We start from the raw sequence: 12466 nt of genomic DNA on the forward strand, positions 1-12466 counted from the left end.
CGCACGCTGAGCGCGAGGACTCCGGGTACGCTGGGGACTTCTTTGTCCCGTAGGGGGAGAGGGCAGAGGAGCGCTCCTGCCACTGGTTCTTGTGGAGATCAGCAGGTGACAACCTCTTCCTCCGACCCTCTGTCCCGACCCATCCTCTCCAAGCTCCTTTCCCGTCCAGGTTACTCAAGATTGTGCTCTTAGGGCGCACAACTGGTCTCAATGGATTGCCATCTCCTGTGGAGTCCAAACAGGTCAGCACACCACACCAAGACACCTACCCCTGGAGTCAAAGTCCGGTGACACTCCCCCTCCATTGAAAGTCAACAATCTGTGAAATAGCAAAGTTGTTTCTCTCTCTCTCTCTCTCTCTCTCTCTCTCTCTCTCTCTCTCTCTCTCTCTCTCTCTCTCTCTCTCTCTCTCTCTCTCTCTCTCTCTCTCTCTCTCTCTCTCTCTTCTGATTCTGCCATTTCCTAACCACAGAAACTTAAGAGATCCTGGGAATACAGGGGCAATCCCAGGGGACGTTGGCCTAGCCTGACCAAGCTGAGACCAGAAGGACGCTTCTCATCCCCAAAACAAGACGTTTTCTCTGTCCTGGCACCATTCTCAAGCCCGGAGCTCCCAAACTTCTCTGAATCTCTTCAGTACTCAACTGCTTTTAAGATCCAAATAAATTGGAAACACCTTTATAACTACCAGCCACCTATCTCCCAAATACATATACTGGAGCCTCAATCTGGCATTGATGGGAATGGAGAGCCCAGCCAGGCCGACCTGGTGATGACCAGGAGCCTTTCTGAGGGTACATCTCCTGGGTGCCAGACGACTTCCTGGCTTAAGGGAACAATATCTTGTCTAGGCCTGGGATCTCTGCTGGCCTGAAGCAGGGGACAGCAGGACTTTTCTGGAGAAGAAGTTAGTTAAATATCATGAGAAGGGGAAGAATAATATAGGGCTGGTGTGGAAGATGTATTACATTTGTTCTTTCCTTTGACTGAGCCCCTCTTACGTACTGTGTTGCTTAATGGGGATATAGCAGTGCATGGGCCAGCATAGATTTTTGGTCTGAGATCTAGCCTTCCTTCTACCACTGCCCAGAACCAGTCTTATCCTTGCTGTAGGTATGAGTTACCCCTTCTGTAAAATGAGGTGTTGGGCAAGATCTGGGTGACTCCCATTTTAAGACCTGGGAGTAACTTCCCACATGGATACTATGACTTGTACTCAGAAGGATAAATACTAGTTTATCCTCAGTGACCCCTGGCATTACCAGCATGATGCTTTCTCAGATTTGACCATGAATCTTTGACAAAGCGGCACATAACTTTGAGGCTGGTTGGAAGCCAGATTCTCTGCAGCTGGATTTAGGGAAGGAAGGTAGTTTTCATCCTGAGAAAAAGAAAAGAAAGCCTGGATCTAAAAGGGAGAAAGGACATTTGGAAATGTGCTGTGCCTTCCTCTGAAACTTAATTCTAAGTCTGTGGTCAAGATGGAGCACCACAGTTTAGTAGCTGGGTTCAGCATCTCTCAGATGTGGAGGTGTGTGGCAAAGCAGATTTCTCTTCACAGTTCCAAACACAAAGTCCCTGAGTCAGCCTAGTGGCTGTATTACATAACCAAGCCAGGACATTGAGTGTTTTTTGTTTTTTAATAACTCAAGGTCGTATGTAAGTCAGGTCAATAGATTGACCAAAATCAGAAATAGCTATGTTTAATGTACTGTGCTTCTTCAAGCTTCCCAAAGAAGAGGGAGAATGGAGTTGCTGCAAACCAGATGTACGGACTATCCCTTAGAGATAATGCTAACATCTGAAGTGAGCGATTGTGACTACTGTGCATAAAATAAGAGTGGAATTAAAGTCACCTTGGAATAAAGAGGTGAATTGTGAATGACGAAATAAAACAAACCTCCAGGGAGGAGCATCAGATGTCGGTAGACTTTGACACCTCTTTGGATTGCCAGGGCAATTCTTGGTTCAATAATACTCCCCAAATTGGAAAACAGGCTAGATTTCACACTGAGAATTTCAGAATTTGCTTGAAACCCTGTTTCAGAACTTACAAGCACACTGCTTCTTAGTAGCCAACTGGGATTCTTGGAGGGGGTGGGAAATGGTTAAGTTTTGAATTTCACACAATTCTGTAAATTTGCAATGGAGGAACTGTGAGCATAAGTTCAGAATACTGCCTCTAGCCCTTGACCTAAATTATTGTAAGTTCAGCCATACAGATTTAGATGTACAAAACAGATTTATTAACACACTTCTACAAGATCAAGAATTTTAAACATGCTAAATCCTTTTTACTTTTATCATTTTCAAGTTTTTTTTTTCTATTTCAATTCTTTTCAATTTCGTTGAATTTTTCAATTCAACGACTATCATTTCGATGAAAAACTGCTACCAAACAGTGTGAGTCTCCCATAGGTCATTTCAGATTATAGCTGCACATCAGGATACCCAGAGATGTAACATGGTCATAGGGATCAGAAAGAAAGAAGGCACTTCCTCCAGACTCAACCCCTGGCTGTGGATTAGTTTCACCTGGGGACCCATACTGAACAGGGCAGATGGTGCTCAGGGATCTGTTAGAAGTCAGACTAAGAAGTCATGAAAAAATGCAGGAAAAGACAGAAAACAGTTTTCCTTGTCTCACATAAATTAACTTTCTGCAACCTGTCCAAAAATGTCTTTGTAAATCTTCAAACCAACCAAACTGTTTATTGAAGAAGTAGTCTTATGCTTAGGAGACCCCTAGCCAGGGAGTTACCAGCACTGGGCCCCTCTCCTGCCTGTGCCACTTGGGCCCACTGAGGCTGGAAGAATCACACACTTTCAGGGTTTTGTTTCTTCCTCTTTCATGAGGAAGTTGAGGATGGATGGAGTGGGAGGCAGTCATTCTAAATGAATTCTGAAGACCATTTTCTATTCTAAAAGTTCACATTTTTATTTTGCTTAGCATGTGTAGAAGTTTGGGTTTCTCTGATCTAAAAAAGAGCTATGATGTTAAACCTTTCCCCTGAGTCTGATATTAATGCTGATTTCTTAAATGATGATTCATTGAATCATGCAGAAATCCAGGGAACACAGGCAATAAATTCAAAATCCTAGATCTAAAATTGCATTCAGAAATAAATGTTTTAAGCTTTGGTTTAGATAGAACAATGTCCAGCAGAGAGATAAGTATTCATTCAAGACATAACTGTGATTGGGGAAATTTTTCAAAGCAATGAAGAAGTGGTGTCGAGTTGGAATTTTAATTAAGAAGTTGGGATAACTGAGAAGATGCAGTGATAGAAAGGGAGATGTGAATGGAAAAAGTGGAGGGAAATGAACAATGAAAGCTTTCTCTATGGCATTATTCCGGAGACAAAAGTCCCATCAAACTCCCAGGACTAGATTAATGGTCTAAGGGACCCAAGAAAGGCACCAGTGATAGGAGGAAGCTAAGCTTTGTTACTCTAAGAATTCAATGTGCACAAGGTAGAATTTGGGATGAGAAGTCCAGTCTTCCAAACTTTCAAGTACCACAACCTGCTCAGGGCAGAAAAGAGGGACCACAGCTGGAGCCTAGCAGGACAGTAAAGGGAGGGACCAACTTCCTTTATTCAAAAGTGCTATGGTTTGGACATGAGGTGTCCTCCAGAAGCTCTGGTGTTTATGCAGGAATATTCAGAGGTGAAATGATTGGATTGTATGAGCCATAACCTAATCAGTCCATCCTAGTTTGACTGAATTAGTTGGTTAGTAACTGAAGGCAGGTGGGCATGACTAGAGAAAGTGTGTCACTGGGGTGTACCCTGGCAGGGTGCATTATCTGTGTCCCTTTCCCCTTTCTCTCTCTCTCTCTCTCTCTCTGTTTCCCAGCAGACATGAGATGAGCAGTGCTTCTCCATGCCCTTCTGCCACGCTGTTCTGCCTCACCTTGAGCCCAGAGCAAAGGACTCAGTCCACCATAGACTAGACCTCAGACTTTAGAAACCATGAGCCAGAATAAACTTTCCCTCCTCTAAATTACTCTTGTAAGTTATTTGGGTCATAGCGATGCAAAAACTAATACAAAAGGGAAAACAAAACTCAAGGGTTTCTTCTTGGGACTGTACTCCTTCTGGATAAAGCATTAGTGCTCAAGCTTTTGCCCCTGTTGTTTTTTAGAGAGGGAAAAGGATGAAGTTCTCTCTGTGGAGATGCTTACAGCAGAAGGATGACTAGATAGGAAGACAAGAAAAGAGCAGATCCTGTGGGCAAAGCACTCAGGTGGAGAGTCACAATAGGCATAGAGAACATGATGGGGAACTGGCTTGATATGAACCACACCAGTATGGTTAAGCAGAAGGATCCAGGTGAAGAGCTGTAGTAGGCAGAGGGAGAGGCAAGGACTTGAGACTAAAGAAGGATGTGAGATCTGATTTTAGTTGTAAACTGGAGCCCCTGGAGGGTTTTGAGCAAGACAATGGCATTATCTACTATATGATTTTAATGATCACTCTGGTTGCTATACAGAGAATAGACATTGGAAGAAGTGATGGTGGCCAGTGTCAAGAGGAAAGCAGAAGAGAGCAGCTGTTCACCTGTGCAAAGGCACAATCATGTGTAGCCCATTCTCATCATCAATGCCATCACACAGCACCTAATGTTTATGGATCACTATTTATGCACTGGGCGCCAGTCCTAGCCCTCTATATGTATTTCTTTGCCTAATCCTCATAATCACCCTGTGAGATCTCCATTTTGATAAATTAAGCCCAAAGAAGGTACACAGCTCATCTGAGGCAATTTGGCTGGCAAATGGAAAAGCCAGGATTTGACTCGGAACCCAATCGCTTTAGAATCGCTATGGCAATTCTGTATCAGTAACACACAGCTAACACGTGTGACAGCTAACACATACCTCAAAATGCAAGTCCTACAAATAGGTGCCCGAACAACAACCTTCTGTGCTGAACCTCTTGGCATATTTACTTAATTGTGCTCATCCTGAACCAAGCATTTGATCTTGGAGACCTGGTAGACCTTGTTGAATGTATACTCAAAACACATTTCTTTCTTCTTTTTCCACCCATGGAACATCAATTCTGTTCAGGTGTCTCATAGTCTAAGCCAATTATGGAGTTTTTGCCAGAAACTAGCTAAGTGATTAGCAGGGGCCCAGTTCTAGCCAAGGAGTGAGGAGAGAAAGTTCATGGGGGATTAAAGAGATGTACATACGATGGCACTTCTTTCCCTCTTGGTACTATCATTAACTAAAAGGGATTTTTAGACCTGTTGCCACAAATTTGTGATCCTGGAAATAGCTAAGGTGTCACATGGAGGAAAGAAGAATAAGGAAGGGGAAGGAACCTATGTCCTTAACAAGCAGCTGAAATAACCAACTTTGAAGCTGTTGTACTTTGGGATTTTTATTTCCTATTTTACTTAAATCCATTGGGTTAAGGTTTTCCATTGCCTGAAGTTAAAAAAAAATGGGAAAGAAGCCAAACATAAATTAAAAAAAAAACTGATGCATTATTTGGCTTCAGGAATGTGGGATAGGAGGCAGGTGTTATTAATACTGATATCATCCCTGCTTTGAATGTGGGGATGTGCTGTGAGCTCTCTCTGCCAAGTATCCCATACTAGTCAAAGGTTGCAGTCTCTGGACTCCAACCCAGCATTCGGATGATGGCAATTTTCAGTTATGGACCCTCTATTTCCTAATTGTACTAGATGAAGACTGTGGGTACATAACAACTGACATGAACAGGATGCTTTAAAGCTGACAAATGCATACATACACATCAGCCTTGCCTAGCCATATGTGATTTGCAAATGCCTTTCACTACAACCCTGCTCAAAACAATTTAAAATAGTTTTGCCATTTTCATAGTATGTGATAAAGGAATGATTTGCAGTTTTAAACAAATTACTTCAGAGTATATATTGTCTTCTGAAATTTGGTCTAATGCAATCAGTAATAATATCCATACTACAGACATTACAGACAAATTTCATTTTGTATCACTTAACAAAAAAATACGTTTGGTTTTCACTAAATCCTATGGGAAAAAATGCATAATTTTCTGACCAATATAAAAATCAATATCATATCTACTTTAGGGACTAACGGTATACTAAAAATTATTTACAGGCCAAAACTACCTTCTAAGAATTGATGTCTAAAATTCTGAAATTGTATGCCTAAAAACACCGTTTTATTTTTAAAATGTCTATGTTTTATTTATAAATGACAGAAGGGGAAAGATTTCAGGCCACTATTTGAAAGCACTCTGCAAATAACACATTGTAGGTGTGGATAGAGCCTTTATTCCCAACAAGTGAAAAACCAAATTGGATATAATTGTCACCCTATTTTTTTAACACTGTTTTTGAAGTACCAAAGACATCTTGATATTCTATATAAGGATTTTTATCAGATGAATGTAATCTACAGACTGGTGAAGGTAATTTTGAAGCAGAATTGTAGACTTGCCATTTTTTTTTTTTTTTTTTACTCTTAATTATCTTGTATTTCATCCTCAGGCTCCTTACGTTTCTCGTCCTTAAACACAGTCTATTATGGGCACAAATCAAACATATATGACTAAGGAGAAGAACAATTTAGAATTCTGACAGTCTCGAGCTTCAGCAGTCAATGCTTTTCAGCTCAAAGAAAAATAGAGAAGAGGAATCATGAACATCCTCATCTGACCTGCACCTAACCACTGTGTGTTACTCGTGGCTGTTAGAAATGAAAAAACTTTCAAATGACATATCACTTATTGATTCCTTTCATTAGCCTTTTTACTTTGAAATAATCGTAGATTGACAGCAGTTGTAAGAAGTGATACAGAGGGACCCTCGTGGTAACACCTTACAAAATGTGTGCAGTGTCACCCGGGATATTGACTTTGATATAGCCAAGAACCTTCCCATCACATCCTTTCCTCTGCCCCGCCTGCTCATCCCTGACCCCTGGTAACCACTACTCACTACATTTCTAACAATTTTGTCATTTCAAGAAAGCTATGAAAGGAATCACACAGCATGGACCTTTGAGGTCTGACTTTTCTTTACTCAGCACGATTACCACATGATTCATACTGTTCATTTCATGTGTCAATACTTTGCCCCTTTGTATAACTGAGTAATATTCCATCCATGGAAGTACCATATTTGTTAACCACCTGGGTTGGTTCTATCTTTTTGGCTTGTCCAAACAAGTTGCTATTAACATTTGTGTACAAATTTTTATGTGAATATAAATTTTATTTTCTCTGGGATAAATGCCTATGAGTGCAATTGCTGGTTTGTACAATAATTAGGTGTTTTTTTTTTTAAATAAATGGCCAATTTTGAATAAAAATGTTTCATAAAATAAAAGAAAAAAAGAATTGGCCAAACTATTTCCAGAATGGCTATAACATTTTATGTTCCCAGCAGCAACATGAGTGGTTCTATTTTCTGCAGCCTTGCCCACATTTTCCCATTGCCACAATTTTTTCTTTGAGTGGTTCTGACAGGTGTAGAGTGATATAGCTCAGTGTGGTTTCAATTTGCATTTCTCCAATGGTTAAAGACAATGAACATCTTTTTTCTCTTCTCTTTGGTGAGATGTCCCATCATGTCTTTTGACCATTTTCTAATTGGACTTTTTTTTTTTATTAACTATTGAGTTTTGAAAATTATTTATACATTCAAGGTGACATGTGGTTTACAAATGTTTTTGTTCAAGCTATAGCATGTTTATTTATTCTTTTATCCCCTTTAACAGGTGTTTTGCAAAACAAGTTTTAAATTTTGATGTAGTCAAATTTATCAATTTTTCATTTTATGGATCTCACTTTTGGTGTCAAGTCTAAATCCTAGATTCCTAAAATTTTCTCCCATTTTTAAACAAGTTTAAGAGTTTTATGTTTAACATTTAAATTTGTCATCCCTGTTGAGCAAATTTTGGTGCCAGATCTAAGTCTCAGGACTAGGTCAAGGTTCAATTTTTTCCTACAGTTGTTCAATGATTTTAGCACCATTTATTGAAAATACTATCTTTTTCTATTGACTTGCTTTGTAACTTTGTCAAAAATCATTTGGACAGAAATGGTCAGAGTCCCTGACTAACCAAAATCACCTTGAGAAAGAAGATCAAAGTTAGAGAACTCACACTTCTAAACAGACTACAAAGTTACAGAAATCAAAACAGTGTGTGGTACTAGCCTAGGAGTAGACATATAGACAAATGGCATAGAATTTTAAATTCAGAAATATGTACCTATTGCCAATTGATTTTTAATAAAGTGCCAAGACCATTCAATGGGGAAAGAACAGGGTCTCCAATATGTGGCATTGAGCAACTGACAGAAGAATAGACTTGGATCCTTACCTCACACCACACACAAAAATGAAGCTAAATTGATAATGACATAAATATGAGAGTTAAAATCATAAACTCATGGGAGACTACACAGGAGCAAATATTCATGATCTTGGATTTGGTGGCAAATTCTTACATAGAACACCAAAGACATGAATGACAAAAAATAAACTGGATTTCACCAAAATTAAAAGATTTTGTGCATCAAAAAAACATTATCAAGAAAATAAAATACAAACTACAGAATCAGAAAATAAAACATTCGCAAAACGTATATCTTATAAGAGACTGCTGTCTGGAATAAATAAAGAACTACTACAACTCCACAATGAAAAGACAACACAATTTAAAACAAGACAAAAGACTTTCATAAACATTTCTCCAGAGCAAATATACAAAGGCCCCCAAATTTACCTAATGGAAATGAAAATCAAAGCCACAATCACCTACCACTTTACATCCACAGGTGCTTATAATAATATTTCTTTAAAAAAGGAAAATAGATGTTGGTGAGGATGTGAATAACTGGGAATCTCATACATTAATGGTGGGAACATAAAGATAGTTTTATTGCTGTGGAAAACAGTGTGGTAGTTCTTCAAAAAGCTAAGTATGGAATGATCCTGTAACCCAGAACACAAAGATTTGCAGGTGAATGTTCCTAGCAGTACTATATGAAACCACCCACATGTCCCCCAATGGATGAATGGATAGAGAAACCGAGGTATAAACACACAATGGATGTCATCCCGCCATAAAAATATTGTAGTACGCTACACCGTGGATGAACCAGAAAAATGTGTTAAGTGAAAGAATATCCAGAATTGGTAAATCCACAGAAACAGAAAATAGATGGATGGTTGGAGGGAGGGGTGAGAAGCAACTACTTAAAGGGTATGGGGTTTTATCTGGAGGGGATGAAAATGTGTTGGAACAAGACAGAGGTAGTGGTTTCACAGCATTGTGGATCTACTAACTGTCACTGGTTTGTTCATTTAAAAATGGTTTATTTTGTATGAATTCCATCTCAATAAAAAAGAAAATAACCAGTTGGGCATATTTCTAAAGATCTGTCTCCTGGTTCTCTATTGTGTTCCACGGACCTCTGTGTCTTTTTCTCTACCATATAGTCTTACTTATTATATCTAAATCTCGGAATCAGGTGGGCTGATTCTTCCTATTTGATTCCTACAAAATTGTTTTAAGCTATCCTTCGTCTTGTATCTTTCCATATATATTTTATGATGACCTTTTCTATATCTATCAGCAATCTTGTCTGGATTCTAGTTAGGAGTTGTGTTAAACTTGCTTATCAATTTGAGGAGAATTGATATTTACTATGTTGAGTATGTCTCTCCATTTATTTAGATCATCTGTGGTTTCTATCATCTGCATTTTTTTGTAGTTTTCTCTCTGTTTTGGTACATATAATCCTTTTTATGTTTTGCTAAACTTTCTGTTAATATTAGTCAAGGATTTTCGTGTCTATATTCATGAGGGATGTGGGTCCTAGTTTTCTCTTTTGTCTGTTCTTGGTATCAGGGGAATAGTACATCATAAAACAAATTGGAACATATCCCCTTCTCTTGGGTTTTCTGGAAGAGATTGTTTAGAATTGGTGTTACATCTTTAAATATTTGGTAGACTCCTCCACTTAAATAATTTAAGCTGGAGATTTCCTCTTTGGGAAGTGTTTAATTGTTATTTCAATTTACTAATTGCTACAGGATTATTCAAATGATCTATAAAGGGTGAATTGTGAAAGTTGGGTTTTGTTTTGTTTTGTTTTGTTTTAAGAATTGGCCCATTTCGTAAACTTTGTTCAACTGATTGTTTATAGTGTTGTTCTATTCTCCAGCTGATGACTGCAGGGTCTGTAGAAATAGGCCTTGTTTCATTCCCAATATTGTTAAATTTGTGCCTTGTCCCTTTTTCTCTTTGTCAGTCTTGTTAGAGGTTTGTCAATTTTATTGATCTTTTCTAAGAGCCATCACTTTGTTTTATTGATTTTCTCCATTGGTTTCTCATTTTCAATGTCATCAATTTCTGTTCTGTCTTCATTATGTCCTTCCTTCTGCTTGCTTTGGGTTTATTTGGCTGTTTTTCTAGCTTCAGGAGGTGTGAGTTGACATGATGGGGGTCTTTTCCTCTTTTTCACGTTCAGTGCTATAAACTTCCCACTCAGCACTGCTCTATGCCCCACAGATTTTCACATGCTGTGTTTACTTAGTCACACAGTTTAATGAATTTTTAAAAATTTCTCGAGACTTTCTTTTTGACCTGTACCTGTAGTGTATTTAAATTTTTTGTTGGTTTTTTTTTTTTTTTTTTTTTTTTTTTTCCTCCCAAGTGTTTAGAAAATTTTCCTATCTTTCTATTATGGATTCTTCCTTGGATACCAATGCATTTGGAGAACACTCCCTGTTGTGATTTAAATTCTTTCAAATATGTTGGTGGTCAGGATGTGCTCTATTTTGAAGTGTGCATACTTCAAAAGAATGTGTATTTTGCCCATTGCTGGGTAGGGTGTTCTGTAAGCGTAGATTAGATCCTATTGACTGATTACATCCAATGATATATTTTTGAATTCTTCTAAACCCTTACTGATTTTCTATCTAGTTGTTTTATTGATTGTTAAGAGGCAGATTTTGAAGTTTCCAATGATGATTATGTTTCTTCTGTCAGTTCTCTTAGTTTCTTCCTCACACATTTTGCAACTCTGTTCTTCGGTGCATACACAGAATTGCTACGCCCTCTTGATGGACTGGTCCTTTTATCACTGTATAATGTCCTGCTCCATCTCTGCCATTTCCTTTGCTATGAAGTCTACTTTATCTGCTGTTAATTTGGCTACTTTGGATTTTTTTGAATAATGTTTTTATTGTGCTTAATGTAATAATGTAATAATGTTTACATTGTGCTTGCCTATGTTGTTATATTTGGAGTGAATTTCTTGTAGAAAACACATAGTAGGGTTATATTTTTTAAATTCATTCTGCAAAAATTTAGTGTATACAGACCATTTACAATCAATTGATATGTTGATGTTTTTGTTTGGTTTGTTCTTTCCCTTTTTTAAATTTCTGTTTTCTTGTTCCTGCCTTCTTGTGGGTTACTCGAGTACTCTCTTCAAATTACACCTTTTCTTTTTATTGTTCGTTCTATTTAGATATACATGACAGCAGAATGCATTTTGATTCATTGTACACAAATGGGGTACAACTTTTCATTTCTCTGGTTGTACATAATGTAGAGTCACACCATCATGCAATCATACATGTACATAGGGTAATGATATTTATCTCTTTCCACCATCTTTCCTTCCCCTGTCCCCTCCCCTCCCCTCATTTCCCTCTACACAATCCAACATTCCTCAATTCTTCCCTTACCACCCCCACCAACCACTTATCAGAGTAAACATTTGGCCTTTGGTTTTTTGAGATTGGCTTATCTTCAAATTCAATCTTGATGCTTTATAGTGCTTTGTTATGACTGCTCCAAAAATTACATTATATGTATATAACCTATTGAAATCTACTGGTTTCATAAATGTACCTGTTTATAATAAAGTTGTCTTAAATATTTTCTCTTCATACATTTAGCACCACATCATACAATGTTATAATTTTTGCTTCAAACAGCAAATGTAATTTAGAAAACTCCAAAGGAGAAGAAAAGTCTGTTACACTTATCTATATTTCTGTTCACCATGTTCTTGTATCCATCCTGATTTTCCCAAATTCCTTTTTTTAGTATTTCTTTTCCTTTTAGAAACCTTCTTTGAAACATTCTTTTAAAGTAATTCTTCTGGAGATAAATTCTCTCAGTTTTCCATTTCCCTAAGAATGCCTTGATTATTCTTTCATTTCTGAAGGATATTTACTCCAGATGTAGGATCCTGGGTTGATGGGTCTTTTCTTTCATTAGTTGAAAATGGGTGGGTCACATCCTTCTCCACAGTTTCTGATAGAAAATTCTCTGGTCATTCAAATTTGCTTTGCCATACAGCCTGTCCTGTCTCTTGCACCTTTAAGGCTTTATTTGCCTTTAGCTATTAGACATTTAAATACAATGTTATCTTGGTGTGGACTCATTTGCATTTATCCTGTTTAGAGTTTGCTAACTTTC

The sequence above is a fragment of the Sciurus vulgaris genome, assembly GCF_902686455.1.
Source record: "Sciurus vulgaris genome assembly, chromosome: 6".
Taxonomy (NCBI): Eukaryota; Metazoa; Chordata; class Mammalia; order Rodentia; family Sciuridae; genus Sciurus; species Sciurus vulgaris.